Here is a 19,399-nt window from a genome sequence, read left to right as displayed (position 1 = left end):
CGATCAGATTATAAATATTTTTATACTCGCGATTTAAATTTATATATTAACAATTATTTTCAATCAGTAATTGATAATCGTTAAGCGTATTTCATCTAAATAGTAATTAACGCTAATAACAACACATATTGATATTAATATAGTGTTTTCTTCTGAAATAAAATAAATCTAGATCGACGTATAATTTACGTTATATTTAGATCACGTCATTACAAGATTATAAATGTAAAAACAAATCACAAGAAAAAAATTAGTTATGATTAAAGCCCGTTAATAATTTAAATAAAAAAACATAAAATAATGTTAAGGAAAATACAATAAATATAAATAATTACATCAAAATAATTCACAATTTGGTACATTTTCGTTTCTCCCCCCTCAACCACAAGCTGCAAGTTTTTCACCTGGAAATAACTCAAAATAGCAGGAAAGATTGATATTAATAATAATAATAACCAAGTGGAGAAATAACTCAGTAATCCGATATAACCATTTATATTTATTTTATAATCTAACCAAACTTAATCTCTACGCTCGCTAACCGTGACTAATTAACAGTAATGTTTCGAGAATTTAAACAATAAATTCAGTAATTATTGCAGTTATTTATTATTTAAATAATCAAAAACATTACTTAAATAACCAAAAACATCACTCGAGCGAGCGAAGTGAGCGTAGGTTAAGTTTGGTTATAATATATAGAAAAATTATAAAAAAGCAAGAATGCTTATATTTTTAATATGTAAAATATTTTATATGGAGAATGTTTAAAACGACCGGTGTATTTCCTACTGTTTGGAATTTGGTATTATAAATGTTTATATCGGGATATTGGGTTATTTCTCCAACCTGGTTATTGTTAATATCAATATTTCATGCTATTTTGAGTTAAAAACATGCAAACTTGCAAACTTTTGGGGCGGTTTACTTTTGTAAACTTTTTTTACGAAAAAGTACTCACAATTCAGAAGATGCTATTGAAAATTATTTGAGTTCATATTTACGTACGTGTTGAACAGGATGTAGATAAATTATGTTTTTTTTTTTGTTTTTTTAGTTATATTATTTAAAAATTCGTCTACAGAGGAATATTATTTCGATAAAAGAAAATCTTTAATTATACTTTAAATAAATTGGTAGGAACATTTTTCTAATGCGTCGATAATTTATTAAAAATGGTAACGGAAACATAATAAGACCCTTTCTCATAAGCCGAAATATTGTGTTGAGTTATATGAAAAAAGTTTTCAGTTTATTTCTGTTATCTGGTTGCTAAAATGAATATTGTTATTTTTTTAAGAATCAATGACCATTCATTTTAGCAAATATTGCAGATTCATAAGTAACAAATATTCAGAATAATTATGTTTCAATTAAAAAATCAATTAGAATTCAAATATAGCTATAAAAAATAAATATTAGAAATTGGTTCCTTATATAATAAGAATTGCATTTAAAACACAATGTTATTATTAAGTAAAAGCCGCAGAAATAAAATTTAATTTTCAAGATTAATCTTGATAATTTAATTATAAATTATTTTTATAACATAATTAAAAATTTAAATCATCAGTTAACTTTTTTTTAAAACGGGTTCTCAAGAGCTTATTATCTAGATACCAGTAAGTGATAAGAATTTTCTTCTAAATATTTATATTAAAACTGAAAAATAATTAAAACAAAAAGAAAGAAAATGAAATAATACATAAAACAAGAAAGCAAATAATTATAAGCAATGCAGCACTAATTTAGCGTTCTATCTTTTATCCAACGTTAAATTTAAATCATAAACAAAGTTTAATGTAACAAACAAAGAAAAACGTTTAATGTTAATATTAACAGCTGACCCCAAAAATTAACTTAAATTTATTTTCTTACTTTTATTTACTTTTGCGTATACTTTAATTTAATCAAAATTATTTTTAATAACAATTTTTTTATTGTTTATTTATTTATTTATTCATAAGAAAAAAATTTAATTAATTCAGTCTTGAGTGTATCTCGTTGTTGTATTTTTAATTTTAAAAACGAGATTAAAAAAAGTATAAAATGAAAAAACTTTTCACGTAGAATATTTAAAAAAAATATGTTAAAAAAGAGAGGAAACAAAGAAAATGAAAAAAAAATTATAAAAAATAACAGAAAATAATATGCTCTGGTCCACATAAAGCATTGAAATTATTTTTTTTTTAATTTTGCAAATAACCAGATCCTTCTACTTATGTACGTATGTATTTAATTTAAAAAAAAAAAAAAAATGTTTGTATGTATGTTTATTCCTCCGTAGCAGTTCAACTGCTGAACCGATTCAAATATATAACCCCGCGATGGAATCCTTACGTTATCGGAAGCCATAGGCTATATATATATTTGTTTAAATAAATTTAAAAAAAAATTGAAAACAAAATTATATTAAGAGTATGTACTTCGTGTGCATAAATGCGATATACAAAATTGTCATTCTCACGCTCTTTGATTATCCTATACTTTTTACAATCGTGATTTTTAATTTATAATATGTATCTCCTGTTAAATTTTTTTTTTCATCGTTTATTTATAGTCGCATCAACGATTATATTCATTTAATCAGAATTTAAACCTTTTTAAGGTACTAAATGTTTTTTTTTATTTTTTAACTAGATAAAACTAAATATTTGTATTGAAATTTAGCAAATATTGAATATTTTTATTGTTTAAATTTGACACAAAAGCAATATGTCTATTTATCATAATTTTGCTACAACATTTAGAAGTATCTTTATTTTAGTGTGTATTAAAGGGAAAGAAACTGACAGTTTTGTGTAATACTATTTTAATTTTTTTTTGCTCTTATCAGTAATATAAAAATTTAACCAATAATTTTAATAAATTATTGAAAAAATGTAACTAATTTATTGTACGTGATATTAAAAATATAAACATATGAAACCATCAAATTTAGGTTGTAAGAATTTCAGTAAGGCTTAATTTTATCTCTGGAACAGAATCAGAGCAAAGTTTTTCGTAAGCTATGACTCTGAAACGAAAAATTTCCGGATCTATATTTATATGAACATTTTTCTTTATTTTCATTTGTAGAACATGCCCTGAAATTCTTTCGGTCTTTTTTTTGTTTGAGATACTGCAAATATTTAAATGATCGTGTGTTTTATTCGTTATATTGATATACGCATCATAGTTTGAACGTTCTTCAAGTGTAAATATTTTACTACAAAATAAGTTTTCGAAAACTTTTTATATAATATTAAAGAAAAATATAGTTGTATAGCAACGATTTATTTTCTTGAATCTACTGTTCAAAGTAATCGGAATAACATAAGTCTAAAATAACGATATATATTATCAGCAACTTAAAATATTTAAGTGGAGGTACGATAAATAATTTATTTTCAATATTTACCTATAAAACCGTTTAATAATTTATGGATTATTGGTATTAATGTAAATTGGACTAAGAAATACGAGTACTTTAAGAAGGTAGTTTTAAAAATGTTTAATCGAAATCATCTTCGTGATTATCTGTTAGAAAAATTATTAAAATTATATTCTTTAAAGAAATAATTAAAACGCTAATTACTAACCTTGCTACAGGTATAAAATATGTATATTCATTAAACACAGCTTGTCTTCCAATATTGGAATCATAAAAATGAACAGGATAATTTTTTTTTAAAGAATTTTCGGGAATTTTTCCAGAGATAAGTATGGTTAATAGATTAGTGTTGTAATAATTCCTTTATAAAGATTATTTTTTAGTAGATTACAGAAATAACTCTACATTCACCAGTTTGTTGTTCATAATCAATATTTTTAAGATTACAGCTGATACATTCGCAGACCTTTAAATTGAAAAAGTGATTTTTTTTTAAATTCCCCGAAAATTCCAAAAATATGAAAAAAAATTAAAAGTTTATAGAAATCTTACTAACCATTCTTGAGATGTTCAATTTTTAATTATTAACAATTTTTAAGATACATTATTTGTCAGTGTTTAGAAATTTCACATGAGTATGTAGTCTGTTTAGCCTCAGGAACCATCGTAAGGTTACCTCAGAGGATGAATGAAGTATGATACTAGTTCGTGGATACCGGTGTTGTTTGGTGGTGGGTTTCAATTAACCACACATCTCAGGAACGATCGATCTAAGACTGTGCAAGATCATTTACATTCATACATATTATCCACATCCATCCTCTGAACTAATACCTTAACGGTGGTTCCGGAGGCTAAACAGAAAAAAAGAGAGAGAGAGAGAGAGGATGAATGAGGATGATGTGTATGAATGTAAATGAGGTGTAGTCTTGTACAATCACAGGTCGACCGTACCTGGGATTTGTGGTTAATTGAAACCAACCACCAAAGAACACGATCATCCAGTATTCAAATCCGTATAAAAGTAATTGCCTTTACTAGGATTTGAATCTTAGAACTCTCGACTTTGAAATCAGCTGATATGAGATGACGTGTTCAGCACTAGACCAACTCGATGGGCTAATTAGTTCTGCTACAGACACTTCAGGTAAAACTATTGCGACGCATTATAAATGTAAATATTTTGCTGCAGCAATATTGCTATAAAGGGAATATAGCAATTGGCAAACATTTTTGGGTATTGGTGTTTTTGTAAATGTCGAAGTTTCAAACTCCCCTCATTCTAGAAAATTAAAAAAGTAATTCCTCATAGATTTTATGTACTTGCGTGAGTTGTCCTGTGTTTTTATTAATATTTTCGGACTGGCTAAATATAAATTCTTCAAAAATGGGCAAAAAATTTGTATATATATATATATATATATATATATACACACACACACACACACACACACACACATATATATAAAGCAATGAAACAGTAAATTTTGAACAAAATCAAAAAAGATGGTAGCTACTTTTAATTTTTAATTTATTTTTAATAGTGCTTGTATAAAATTGAGCTTTAGTACGATGAAAGTATTTATTATTTCCAAAGTTTTAAGTAAATTGAATTTAGGGATGGGGTAATCCACATTATTTCCAAAACGTTTTTCTCCTTTTACTCGAAAACCCGCTGATAAAATATTTGAAATTAGGTTCTACTTATCCCATCTTTGACCTGAGTTTCGACTCTATGGGAAAATTGGACATGGTATTACCCAGAAATTTTATTTTGTAGTAAAGTTAATTAATTTTAGTTTTCCTTAACAACACTGAACCAATTATCGAGCCAACATATTTTACAAAATATATAATTCCAATAAATGAACTCTTAATCCCCAAAAAACAAGAGGGCTGAATGGGACATTTACTTAATATAAATTTAAAATTTAACAGTAAAAAATTTAATTTCCGAAGACTTTTATAATAATGAAATACTACATCATTAATATTTTTTTTAACTTAATTATTTTTAGATGTATAATCAATCATATGTCATTCAAAAATACTGAGCTTAAAATATTGGAACTCTTTTGCAATTTCCCCCCAAAATTTTTCTATTATTTTTTTTTAACGATATGTACTTATAATATTGTGCAATATCATAATTCATTAAAAATGCATGTATTTTAATGATTAGATAAAATTATTTTGTATTTTTAAATATAACATTTATTATAAATCATAATTACAATTACTTTTATAAACAGAATACAATGGTTATTTTACTAAACGATAATTATAATACAGGAAGAAACTCACTAATATGTTGAAGTATGAAATTGAACAAATCTTCCTCATCCTTATGTCAGTGATGGGATAGAAATTCAAATAAATAAGAATCAAACAAACTCTATTAGCCATCATTAAAGATTTCAACATTGTTGTGTATAATTTGTATATTTAACGTTAACTAGACGAGGTTAGCGAGCGAAGCGAGCGTAGGTTATGTTGATATAAGTACGATTCGTCATATATCGTTAAAAAAACAAACTACAAAAATTTTGAGAAGGGGAAATTCTGAAAGAGTACCGAAATATTTATTATTAAAATATTTAGAGTGTTTTCTATCTATAAGAATCCCATTAAAATAAGTATGCTCCTGGGAGTTCCATTTTCTTCTTTAATGGTTTTTTGTACCTCTAAAATAACAACTAAAATTTAATATTCTTAAATTATAAATTTAATTTCTAAACTTCTGGATTGCATATGCACACACACGCGCGCGCACGCACGCACACACATACATACATACATACAACACACACATTATTATGTTTAAAAATGATTAATTATAATATAATCTTATTCCATTTTATAATGATTAAATTTAAGAAATAAAATAATTTACTGCTTTTAAATATCATTAGTTTGCTTTAAAATTTAAAGGGCTTTTAAAATGTGATTTATGTGATAAAATTCAAGCGCCAATTTTGTTTAATGGATTATGTATATCAAATATCTAAAGTCTATTTTGAAAAGAAAGAGATGAACTGGAAATGTTTGTGTTAGTAATAGTTCGGTGAGTTTGCCATGTAGATTTATATATATATATATATATATATATATATATATAGATATATAATAAATTGAAGAAACCATGCAGAATTTTCTCCGAGTAAGCTTGTCATGAATGTATTGTTCTTCAGTTTCAGTACGGTATTATCGGGTTTAACTTATTAAGTCAGTGATTCCCAAACTGTGCACCCGGGGAGCCGCGGCCTCTTCACAGGGGCGCCACAAAATATTGTAAAAGATTCATTATTAATTGAACCAGGACATTTATAATTATTAATTTAACGTTAGTTAAAAAATAAATAAAAAAATAATGAAGATACACGAGTTTTATTTATTTTTATAGTAGTCATACTTTTACTTAGGGTAGGGCGCCATGGAAAAAATTTAATTGAAAAAGGGTGCCGCGACTCGTAAAATTTTGGGAACCACTGTATTAAGTTATCTGTAAGTACACATGAATACGATTATTGTGGTTATGATCGCTGCGGTTGGAAAGATTTTTTATTAAAAAATTTATTAAAACCTTTCACTTCACGTCATTGAATTTAAATAAGGTTATGTACTGTACGTTTCAACAATTGAACTATAAATCATTATAATATTAGTGTTAAGTATAATGATAATTATACATAAAGAAATAACGTAATGTTAAGAAAGTATTTTTTTCCCATTTTGTTTAATCTTTATGATGATAATTAATATAAATTATTAGAGAAGCACAATCTTAATAATTAAAAAAGTTAATTTTCCATTTAGAGAATGTTAATTGGTATTTACCTCATAAATACTAGTAATTTTTCTTAACAATTTCTTTTATTTTAATAATTGGTTATTATAATCGATAATTACGCAATTCCATACACGCATATAAGATAAAGATTAATAGATTTTACAGTACCTAATTCGGTATATATTTAATAAGTTATATGAAAAAAAGTTATAATTTTAAATAATAGTAACAATGATAATGAAAAGAATAATTAATTGTTAAGTCAAAAAGTCGTGACTGGGCATCTTGTGTTATGAGCTCCACGTATAGAAGTGGGTCACTTAGGCCTACGTAATAGTGCACCAGATCACGGTCGCCAACTCTGAATTGAATTTTTAATTAGGCCTGTTGTGGTTTCTCGAGATGCAATAAATAACTCTGGATTTCATTAAAATTATATAATATTATTGTTATATAAATTTATACGGGTTATGTGTTGTGAGATATTTACGTGTTTGTTTATACGTTATAGTTTTTAATAAACGTACTTAATTTGGTTGATAATGTTTCGTCTTTTTCATAATATATTATATAAATTATTTTTTCCAAAATGAATGAATTTTAGAAATTCCATGAAATCGTTTTATTTGCTGTTTGTTAAATGTCTTAATATAACTTACCAAATGCTTACCACATTCACTTAGCACTTTTTGGCGCATTGTCCATACAGTAATGCAATCTGCTGACCACGCACATACGCGTGGTAGTACAGCGGCTTTTCTATCCCTATTGGTGGGGGTCAGCATGTTATTATTGTCTTGGTATGGTACGTTAGTACATCAAAAACGTTTATATGTTACTGTGCAGTTTGTTCGTAGTTACATTGAACCGGCTTTTTTGGTGGAATATTAAATTTGGGTGAAGTTCCATCACTTTTGAAAGAGGAGAGATTTATAATAAATATATATACTTTATTACAAAACTGACCAAAAAGGAGTGTAATGTTTTTAGGGTGTATGTTTGTTCTACTGTCGCAGCGCAACTGATCAACCGATTTAGATGTATGACCTCGCGTCGGATTCCTTACGTTATCGGAAATGTCATAGGCTATATAAATACATATATACGCTATGCAGGTGATTCAAAAGGAAAGAGAAATAATCCGAAAACTGATTTTAGAGCTTGAAATAAGGAAAAAGGTTCGTAGAAACATGTCCGAAAACACTTTATTATCCAGTTACGGCTGGCGAAATATTTCGCGTGGATTTCAGTTTATTGGTGAAATTTCAGTATACACAGGGTATTGTAGGCTAATACATGATATATATGTATTATAATACATATATATTATATATAATATATATATAATACATTGTAATATATATATATATATATATATATATATATATATATATATATATGTTTGAATAAATTTAAAAGAATTTTGAAACAGAATTATACTACATACAAATACAATGGATAAAATTGTCACCTGCAAGCTTTTTAATTATCATATATTAGTAATAATTAACCTATGTTAAAGATCAATTTTTTTTTTAATTCATGTTTTAAATTATTTGTATTTCAGCTAGTACTGATTAGACAATTATGTTTTACTATTATTTTATAATTATATATTGATACTATTATTTTTATTTTAAATTAATTTACACTCTTTATAATACAAGAGATAATATTAAAAAACACGTCTGGCGAAAAAAAAACATTGCTGACAAACATTGCACTTCTTGTTTTGGTTTCGTTTCATCATGATTTTGTATTATATTAGTAAATACCCCGTTTGAAGTTTGAAAATCGGACGATTGTTTGCAAAGATATTATAAGAGAACCCCATTACACCTCCCAAAATAGTGTCCCATGAACACCCCATTTGTTAAAAATTGATGGTGATGATTGGTCTACCCTTGCACGAGAAGTTTGCATCACCCCACCACTCATCCTCACACACAGTCACCCATGACAAGCCCGTTATTATTAAACAGAGATCGTTATTACTCATAACAGAATTTTTTTAAATTTATTTAATATTAGTTTATTTTATTTTATGTAAATTTTATTTTATTATTTTTGTAATATTTATTCCATTGATTCGAATCATTCAATTCAAACCCAGCTCACATAGTGATAGAGACTCACAGATCACAGTTCGTTCGTTAATTCAGTTCATTAAAGTTTGTGCTTCAACCGGCAAATCTCCACTACAGAGTTATATATACATATTTATGTAGCCTATGACATTCCCGGTAACGTAAGGATTCCAACGCGGTGCCATACATCTAAATCGTCCGTTGAGCTGCTACGGTAGAACAAACATATACATACAAACATACACCTTAAATACTTTAAACTCCTTTTTGAACAGTCGCATAAAAATGTATTATTATTATTATTATTATTTATGATGTTATATTATTATTCTTTTAAATAAACATATTTAAATGTATAATATATCATTTCATTATGTGTTTAAAATATAAACAGTACAGTTACTTTCCTTTATTATAAAATGTTCAGAGGAATTTACGTAAAAAATATTTTTCAGGTCGTAAACAAGTGATGATAGATGATCTCAGTTGGAAATAAATTTTTAAATGAATGCAATTGATACAAAAGTAAAGTAAACAATTCTAAATCAATTTTTGATTTACAGTATAAATTGCGGATTTATTGCACGTTAATTTAACACAAATTTTTACAAGTAAAATCCTCAAACTTAGGTTTTTCTTTTTTTCATAAAATAAGAATTAAATTTTTTTATGTTACTAAAAGATTACAAAATTAGTAAGATAAATTGTTAGCATTTACAAATAAGAAGTTGACGAATACACTCAACTACGCGCGAGTGACTGTTCAGCACGGGTGGTAAGAGTACAAATCCAGTGCTGGTACTTATGTATTACTCCATCGACCAATAAAATGCTACCTTTGGATTATTGTTAATATCACCCGATATAACCATTTATATTTATTTTATAAATATAATTTAATCAAACTTAACCTACGTTCGCTTCGCATGGTAATCTTGACTAATTAACATAGCAATGTTTCAGTAATTATTGCAATTATTATTTTTTTTTTGTCTTCAGTGATTAGACTGGTTTGATGCAGCTCTCCAAGATTCCCTATCTAGTGCTAGTCGTTTCATTTCAGTATACCCTCTACATCCTACATCCCTAAAAATTTGTTTTACATATTCCAAACGTGGCCTGCCTACACAATTTTTTCCTTCTACCTGTCCTTCCAATATTAAAGCGACTATTCCAGGATGCCTTAGTATGTGGCCTATAAGTCTGTCTCTTCTTTTAACTATATTTTTTCCAAATGCTTCTTTCTTCATCTATTTGCCGCAATACCTATTCATTTGTCACTTTATCCACCCATCTGATTTTTAACATTCTCCTATATTATCCTATATTCTCCTATTATCCTATATTTCAAAAGCTTCTAATCTTTTCTGCTCAGATACTCCGATCGTCCAAGTTTCACTTCCATATAAAGCGACACTCCAAACTTACACTTTCAAAAATCTTTTCCTGACATTTAAATTAATTTTTGATGTAAACTAATTATATTTCTTACTGAAGGCTCGTTTAGCTTGTGCTATTCGGCATTTTATATCGCTCCTGCTTCGTCCATCTTTAGTAATTCTACCTCCCAAATAACAAAATTCTTCTACCTCCATAATCTTTTCTCCTCCTATTTTCACATTCATCCATCTTTGTTATTTCTACTACATTTCATTACTTTTGTTTTGTTCTTGTTTATTTTCATGCGATAGTTCTTGTGTAGGACTTCATCTATGCCGTTCATTGTTTCTTCTAAATCCTTTTTACTCTCGGCTAGAATTACTATATCATCAGCAAATCGTAGCATCTTTATCTTTTCACCTTGTACTGTTACTCCGAATCTAAATTGTTCTTTAACATCATTAACTGCTAGTTCCATGCAATTATTTATTATTTAAATAATCAAAACATTACTGTTAATTAGTTGAAGTTAGCGAGCGAAGCGAGCGTAGGTTAAGTTTGGTTAGTTTATATCTACAATTATAAGCAATAATGCTTATATTTTTAATATTTAAAATATGTTAATGTTCCTGTAACTGAAGTATTTTCAAAGACGTTACGGGATCATTATGATTATGGTCGAGGGCTAATACGTATGTCCCGCAGTGCTTTCTCGCCTTCCGTGTGCATCAAACATAACACATGGTCGTTTTTTTTCAGGTTTTTCAAACTTCAATATTCCAAAACATTTATAAATGTTGATAACTAGTATACTTAAGTTAGTTCAAAACAAAATTTTGTTTTGTTACCCCGCGCTGAAAACGACCGAGTTCCGGCGGGGGTGTCCTCGTTAGAGACATTGAGATAAAGACCGAGTCCCGGCTTCTGGGATGGAGCTCAAAAACGACACAGTCGGGCCTGGTTACCCTGCTCTAGAAGTTAGAATCAGGCACGGAGGAAAGATCCGACCGGCGGGTCGACATGTCATGCCATATGCTCGGTAGGCGGGAAGTCTTGTTAGAGTATATGGACACTCCCCTGGGCTGTGCTATGCGTAACCGTGAATCCGGCCCAGGGAAGACGAGAAAAAAAATAAATATAATTTACCAAGGAGGGTTAATATGCCGATGAAAGCCAGCAGTGAATTTGTTAAGGAATTAGATTATATTACATATTCTGAAATGTTAGCGGCAAAAATTAATTTAAGAAACAATAACGTTAGGGTATATGTTTGTGTGTTCATATTCATATACACTGTTTAGAGCGTTAAAGAATACCACTTGTAGCAAATTTACACATTTAATTTTTTTTCTGTTTTTTGTAGGATTTTATTTTAAAATTGTAACATTTTTGTATTGTTTACTGATCAATAAAAATTTTTGAAGAAAATTTTACATTTCATCTTATCTTTTTATCGTTAAAAAGTTTTTTTAGGATCGTCATAAATTAAAACAGCAACGGTGTAGATTAGCTAGAAGTAGACATATTGTTGAAGGTTAAAAAAAACTTTTATGTAAATCGTGATCCAAATATTAATGCACCAGTTTTGAGGTATAATAATAAAATTACCACGGTTGACGGTTTGATTAATCGATTTTGTTTACAGTTTTTTTTTTCTTTTTAAAGTAAAAAGAAAAAAAAAAACAAGAAAAATTATTTCATCTGATTTGAATGACGTGTTCCATTGAAGAAGGAGAAACTTCTGTTTCTGTTGCCGTCTTTAATAAATTATCTAATATAATTTAAACGACATTTTACAAATTTTATTTTAAATTAAATTAACTGACTTTCATTTTACAAAAACAATATTATTCAGTTGATGAATTTTTTATGTCATTTAAAGGTTAAAAACTATTCTCCATTCATTTCTGTTTTTTTATTAAACTTTAAGCATCAACATATTTACTACACTTTTTATCTTCAATAATTGTTTGTGTTATTCAAATATTTGTCTTACTCTACTATCATTACCTTCATATTCTTCCATCAATAAATTAACTAAACCTGGATTTCATAAATGCGGCTTTCTAAATTAATCGGTTTCTTCTCCTGTATATTTTTTCCCTTATTCATTTAAAGATCTTCATTTCGAAATTATTGGTTACCTAATTTTCAAAACCCTCCTGTGAACCATATTTTAAATTTCTATAATTTTTTTTCTTTATTATTACTTCCTTGTACGAAGTAAAGGTAGTATTGTATTCGCGAAAAATTTCGGTTTTCAGATTTCAACAGAAATATCCATTTTGACTAATCCTGAATCCATTTTAACTAGTTTCGGCTTGATGTCTGTATGTACGTATCTAAGTCGCATAACTCAAAAACGATTAGCCGTAGAATGTTGAAATTTTGTTTATAAAACTGATGCAACATCTAGTTGTGCACATCCTCTTTTGGTTGCTATAGACTGAATCAAAAATGTATACAGTCAGACCCCTAAATAAAGCGGGATTTTAACATTATTTTTTTTAAACATTTGGATTTTTTCTCAATTGTAAAAATAAACCCTCATTGGGAGCTTTTCAGCGATATGTTATAAGTAAACTTATCCTCATTGATTCCAGAGTTATAGCCAAATAAAATTTTAATTAATGAAATATTTGGATCTTACAAGGGGAAGGCACATCAGTTTGAATCTGACTTCATATACATTTTTTTTAACTTTTTTTATTTATATATATTGATTTATTAATAATTATTAACCTCCGATTGTTAAAAAAATTAACAATAAACAATAATTCAATAATAATAATGCAAAAAAAAAATCAGAAGTTATTAGAGAAATAAAATTTTACGTATTTTCATTTTAACTCAAAATTTGTACAATCAGAAGTTAATAATTTATTTAAAAAAATTTATTTAAATTAAAAAAAGATTTTTTTTTAAATTTGTATACACGTGTATTATGAAGTCGGATTCGAACCGATTTGTGTAGGGTTAAGGATCTGACACGTTCTCGCTTACCCAATATACCTACTTGAGCGACGCGAAACAAAAGTAATATATAAACTAATATAAAATGCTAAGGAAATTTTTAGGGTAATTTTTTGTGTAACTGTCCATTTTATTAAAGAACTGAAGGATCATTTTTCACTTTCAAATGAAATACGTTTAAATGAAGTGCAGCAAAAAATGTGTATAAGTAATTTAATAGACGTATAAAGAAGTCATGTAGTTTCCACATCAGATTTTTTCCTGTCAACCATGTTTCATTGCGAAAAAGCACTAAATTTTATATGAACATTTTTAAGAGTTTCTTTCATATTCTTAAATCATTATTTTGATATTAGGAGATATTTTTAAAAGAAATCTTCCTTGCTTGTGTCTTTGTTATTTTATATCCACAGTATTTAGTACAACCTTTGTTCTTTAATACCCAAAGACAATTTTATTTTTTATTTCTGGTACACTTTAATCCTCTTCCTTAATGTTAATATTTAATTCCTCATAATCCTCGTTTGTATACATTTAAATATCTTTTTTTAATATTATTATTATTATTTATTTTTCAGACTTAAATTTTTAAATAAACTGAATTTTTTTATTTTAATTTAATATTTTTCAAAAAAGATTTCAAAATGATGTTATTCCATACCAACTTTAGAATTTCTTTGTGTAGTTTTATTACTGTTGTACAATTAACATTTTTTAAGTATTAATATACAATACAAAGTTTTTATTTATTAATTTTTAATTTCTAGTACTGATCTTGTCAAATTTTTTCACGATAATTCTTGAAGAATAATGCCAGAGTAGTCCGTTTTTATTACTCCGTAAAGTAAAATATAATTGGAATAATCTAAAGAACCCATCGGGTTGGTCTAGTGGTGAACTCGTTTGGTTTAATGGGGATCTCGTCATCACAAATCAGCTGATTGTCGATTATATAAGATTAAGTGACAATTATATGATTTAAATCCTAGTAGAGTGTACACTCTGTACCGTAAATCGGTGTACACCATATAGTTTTAATAAAAGTGAATTTGTGTAAAAAAATTCATCAAAAATAATTAGTAAAAAAATTAATACTACAGAAAATTTTTAAGTGTATTTAATTATTTATTTTTACCAACAAAAATAGGTTTTATAATTTTGGCATATTATAAAACCTATGTTTGGGTTGAAATTCAACTCTTCTTTTTCCACAAAAACAGAGAGAGTTATCTAAAGGATGTATATTTGTCTATTGATGTTTAAATTTTTTTATTCATGCTTAATCCAGATTATTAAGGATATTTATATTAGATTATAATTGCGGTTCATAGATACGTTTATGAATCAACATTATCACCGGTGAGTTAGACATTTATCCTGCCGCGGATTTGTTAAAACCCAAGTAAACTGATAAAGGTTGATAGATTAAATTTTCGTATATAAAGAAGAAGATAAGAAAAAGAATAAATATATATATATATACACTAGCCAGCCAGTCTAGTCAGAACCTGGACCCTCGGGGCTCTGGTCAGCCCAGGAAAATCCTGGAGCCAACTCAGGGGCTACTCGGGGCCTCCCGGGACTAAGGAACCTACCCCATGGCCGCAGAACTTGCCATCTCCAATTTTCCAGGAAGATCGGCGCCCTGGACATCCGGAGAGCTTGTTTCGGTCGCCATTCCCATCTATCCAGAGGGCTCCACCCCCTGGACTCTCGCAGTGTACGTTACTCATAGTTGTGAGAATAATAATAAATAATATTTATATTTATTCAGGCTTTATAGAAACCTGAAAAACAAACTAAATTACAAAAAATAGAATAATTGTAACTGTGGTAGTTAAAGAAAATACACCTTTGATGATAAAAAATTCATAACTTTTTTGTTTGCTATGATGGCAGAAATACAATAATGAAGTAAAAGGATTAATCTATTTTTTCCTTAATAAATATCTTTAATTCACAACTTCACCCTCCTTGGGAGCGAAAAAATAATTAATATTTTTAATATCTTAACCAACCTTCAAGGAACCAGGGCCTCGGTCGATGGCTTAAAACCTTCCCTGGGATAACTGGAATGAATCCTGCAAATTTTAACATTTTCGATCGGTTAGTTCTCGCGTGATGCGATAATAAACAGACACAAAAAATTTATATATATATACATTTTTTTTTTTGTCTTCAGTCATTTGACTGGTTTGATGCAGCTCTCCAAGATTCCCTATCTAGTGCTAGTCGTTTCATTTCAGTATACCCTCTACATCCTACATCCCCAACAATTTGTTTTACATACTCCAAACGTGGCCTGCCTACACAATTTTTCCCTTCTACCTGTCCTTCCAATATTAAAGCGACTATTCCAGGATGCCTTAGTATGTGGCCTATAAGTCTGTCTCTTCTTTTAACTATATTTTTCCAAATGCTTCTTTCTTCATCTATTTGCCGCAATACCTCTTCATTTGTCACTTTATCCACCCATCTGATTTTTAACATTCTCCTATAGCACCACATTTCAAAAGCTTCTAATCTTTTCTTCTCAGATATTCCGATTGTCCAAGTTTCACTTCCATATAAAGCGACACTCCAAACATACACTTTCAAAAATCTTTTCCTGACATTTAAATTAATTTTTGATGTAAACAAATTATATTTCTTACTGAAGGCTCGTTTAGCTTGTGCTATTCGGCATTTTATATAGCTCCTGCTTCGTCCATCTTTAGTAATTTTACTTCCCAAATAACAAAATTCTTCTACCTCCATAATCTTTTCTCCTCCTATTTTCACATTCAGTGGTCCATCTTTGTTATTTCTACTACATTTCATTACTTTTGTTTTGTTCTTGTTTATTTTCATGCGATAATATATATACATTTCCAAATAACCGTGATCTGTTACATCGAAAGTGTATCTGATGCGTGCAAAAGTTAACCTTCAAGTACTATTAACAAGTACCCGGTTTGAATTTTTATAATCGGACGATTATTTGCAAAGATATTATGAGAATACCTCATTGCACCTCCCAAAACAGCGTGCCAGGAGCACCCCGTTTGTTACCAGTTGATGGTAATGATTGGTCTAGCCTCCCAGGAGGTGCATGCATACCTCAACATTCTAGCCTCACACGCAGTCTTCACAGGGAACCCATTATTGTTAAACAGAAATTGTTTAAATTTATTTAATATTATTTTATTTTATTTTATTTAAATTTAATTCTATTTTTTTGCAATATTATTCATTGAATTGATTGGTATCATTCAGTTTAAACCCAGCTCACACAGTAGTACAGATTCACAGTCATTAATTCAATTCATTAAAGTTTGTTTTTCAACCGGCAATTCTCCATTACAACATATATGTATTTTTTTTCGAGATGAAATATTGCTAACACTTTTCTCAATTATACCAAAAAACATAGGTAAAAATTTGGTTGCGATTGAAGTAGTAATTTTTTTTGGTGATCCGAACAAACAAAAACCTTCTTCCTCTTTATATATTAGAATATATATAAATATATGAACATATAAATAAGAGCAAATCATATAGTCTGTTTGTAGAAGATAAAAAGCAGTACACTAAACCGACTCGTAATAAACGCTTTACAGATAACATCGAATACAGTTCGAATCACTATAAATAAAACTTGAGTAACACGGGACTTTTTCCGTCAGAAAATAAACATGTGCGCCTGCACTGGAAGAAGTATTCTCCTACCCTTATTACAGCTTGTCAGACGGTCAACCGGTGGTAAATTATTATATGTAACTGTAACTACTGTACTATTGAATGCAAGTCGACAGTTGACCTCGCCTCGTCTATTCATGCGATCCTGGTTTTGCTGATCTCTTTCAGTTGTACTATGATTATATTTTATTTATTTTACTTCTTGCGCTTAAGCAAAGCTTTTTGTTTTTGTCACTTCCCTACTAATAAATAATTTTTAATTTTGATCACTATTACTTTTTAAATAAATTGCTTTAAATCTTGTAATTTCAAATTATATTATTATTATATATTATATTGTTATATGACCCTTACTATTAAGTGAAATGCATTTGTTTAATTAATAAACATCACCAATTTAACATTGTAATTATTTTGTAGTTATATTTAATTAGATAAAAACATAATGTCATTGCTTCTGTTCAAGTTATTTCATTTGACATTTTAAATATATTGTTCCTTTCGCTGTCAAAAAAAGGTAATAACACAATACATAATTTGCAATGGTTTCTAGTAGTATTTTACATAATTTATTTATTATTTGGACTTTTTAACAAATCATTATTACTAACATAAACCACTATGTCATCAGTGCATGTAAATAACCATGTTTTAAAAATTACACACTGTTATTTTTGAAAATTTATGTCTAACGTTATGACTTTATGTCGAACATTATGTCATACTATATAAAAACATTTTATGTAGGTATTAAAAAGATTTGTATAGAATAAACCTAAAATTATTCTTAAAGAAGTGGTTAATGTTACATCAGAAATAACGGAAGCCGTATTTTCCTTAACAATGGAAATATTGTAGAAGATTTTGTAGTCACTGATCAAAATACAATATCAACAATAAAGTGACAGGGGTTCAATTTGAATCACTTCGAATAAAAATACTCTTGTCATATTTGGCAATTTAAACTAATGTGAAGTGACAACCATCAAAATTTATCAAAGGTGTCAAGTGAAGGCAATCTGTGACATATTTGTTGCATGTCATCTTCTTATAATAACGGATTTAATAATTTTAAAATAAGAAATTTTAAGCCTTTGTTAATCCAAACAATAAGATTTAATTGTATGTGTATTAAATACTTTACAGATGTGTATTTTAAATACTTTTCAGTTGTATATATACAGGTGATTCTTAATTGTACGGCAATCTCTCGAGAGATGATGCTTTAGTCAAAAATATGAAAAACGTTCGTATAAAGATAAGTTAGAAAACAGTTTATCAGCGAATTTCGGCTTGCAAAACATTTAGCCCTGATTTCTGTTCCTTCTGTAAAATTAAACCGCACTAAGAAACTTGGGGTACAAATCGAGAGGTAAATTTGCTGCTTCCTTTTGGTTTTTCAGCTAAGAAATTTGTGGTATTACCTACTGTGAATAACGTGATTAAACAATTACAACACAAACATCATTCAAATAAATATTCTAATGCTAGATACTAAACTTATTGTATATCAGCTGTTATTGCCAGGCTATGAAAAAATTAAAAAAAAAAATTAATATGTTTTAGAAGGATTTCTTTAAAAGCTTTTTATAATTTTTAGTTTTTGTATGTAAATTGTTCTGTTAAAAATCGTATCACTTTTCCGATCATGTGTTTTCTTTCTAATGAAATTTGATTTTCTAAAAATTGTGTTTAATTTTAATAAACTTTATCGACATCAAATTTCTCAGAATTAAATTTCTACAAAGTTAATTACAAATTTTTATTTGTTTATTGGTAAATTAATAAAGTTATTTTATTCCAAACCTACAAAAGGTTTTCCGACAAAACCTTATCGTGTTTTACCTTGTTTTTCTTAAAACCTAAGTAAGTAGAGATCTGAAACTACTTTTATTCAGTTTCTTTGATCAAACCCGTAAGGAAGCATCAAATTTATTCCTCGATTTGTACCCCAAAATTTTTTGTACGATTTAATTTCATAGAAGGAGCAGAAAGCAAGACTAAATGTTTTGCGAGCAAAATTTCTAACAAATCGCTTTCTGACTTATGTTTATATGAACTTTTTTTCTTATTTTTGGCTATAGAATCATCTCCCGAGAAATTTCCTTGCAATGTGGA

At 28.0% G+C, this 19,399-nt stretch overlaps 1 protein-coding gene across 7 annotated transcripts in view; it reads left to right on the top strand.

Annotated features, from left to right (window-relative positions):
• The window catches only part of LOC142321485 (high affinity cAMP-specific and IBMX-insensitive 3',5'-cyclic phosphodiesterase 8-like), a 1,158,933-nt gene that overhangs the window by 635,745 nt on the left and 503,789 nt on the right, over positions 1–19,399 (top strand). The gene's annotated exons all lie outside the window — the stretch shown is intronic.

This window comes from Lycorma delicatula, chromosome 3, assembly GCF_047948215.1.
Source record: "Lycorma delicatula isolate Av1 chromosome 3, ASM4794821v1, whole genome shotgun sequence".
Lineage (NCBI taxonomy): Eukaryota > Metazoa > Arthropoda > Insecta > Hemiptera > Fulgoridae > Lycorma > Lycorma delicatula.
This window is presented reverse-complemented; position numbering and strand designations above follow the sequence as displayed.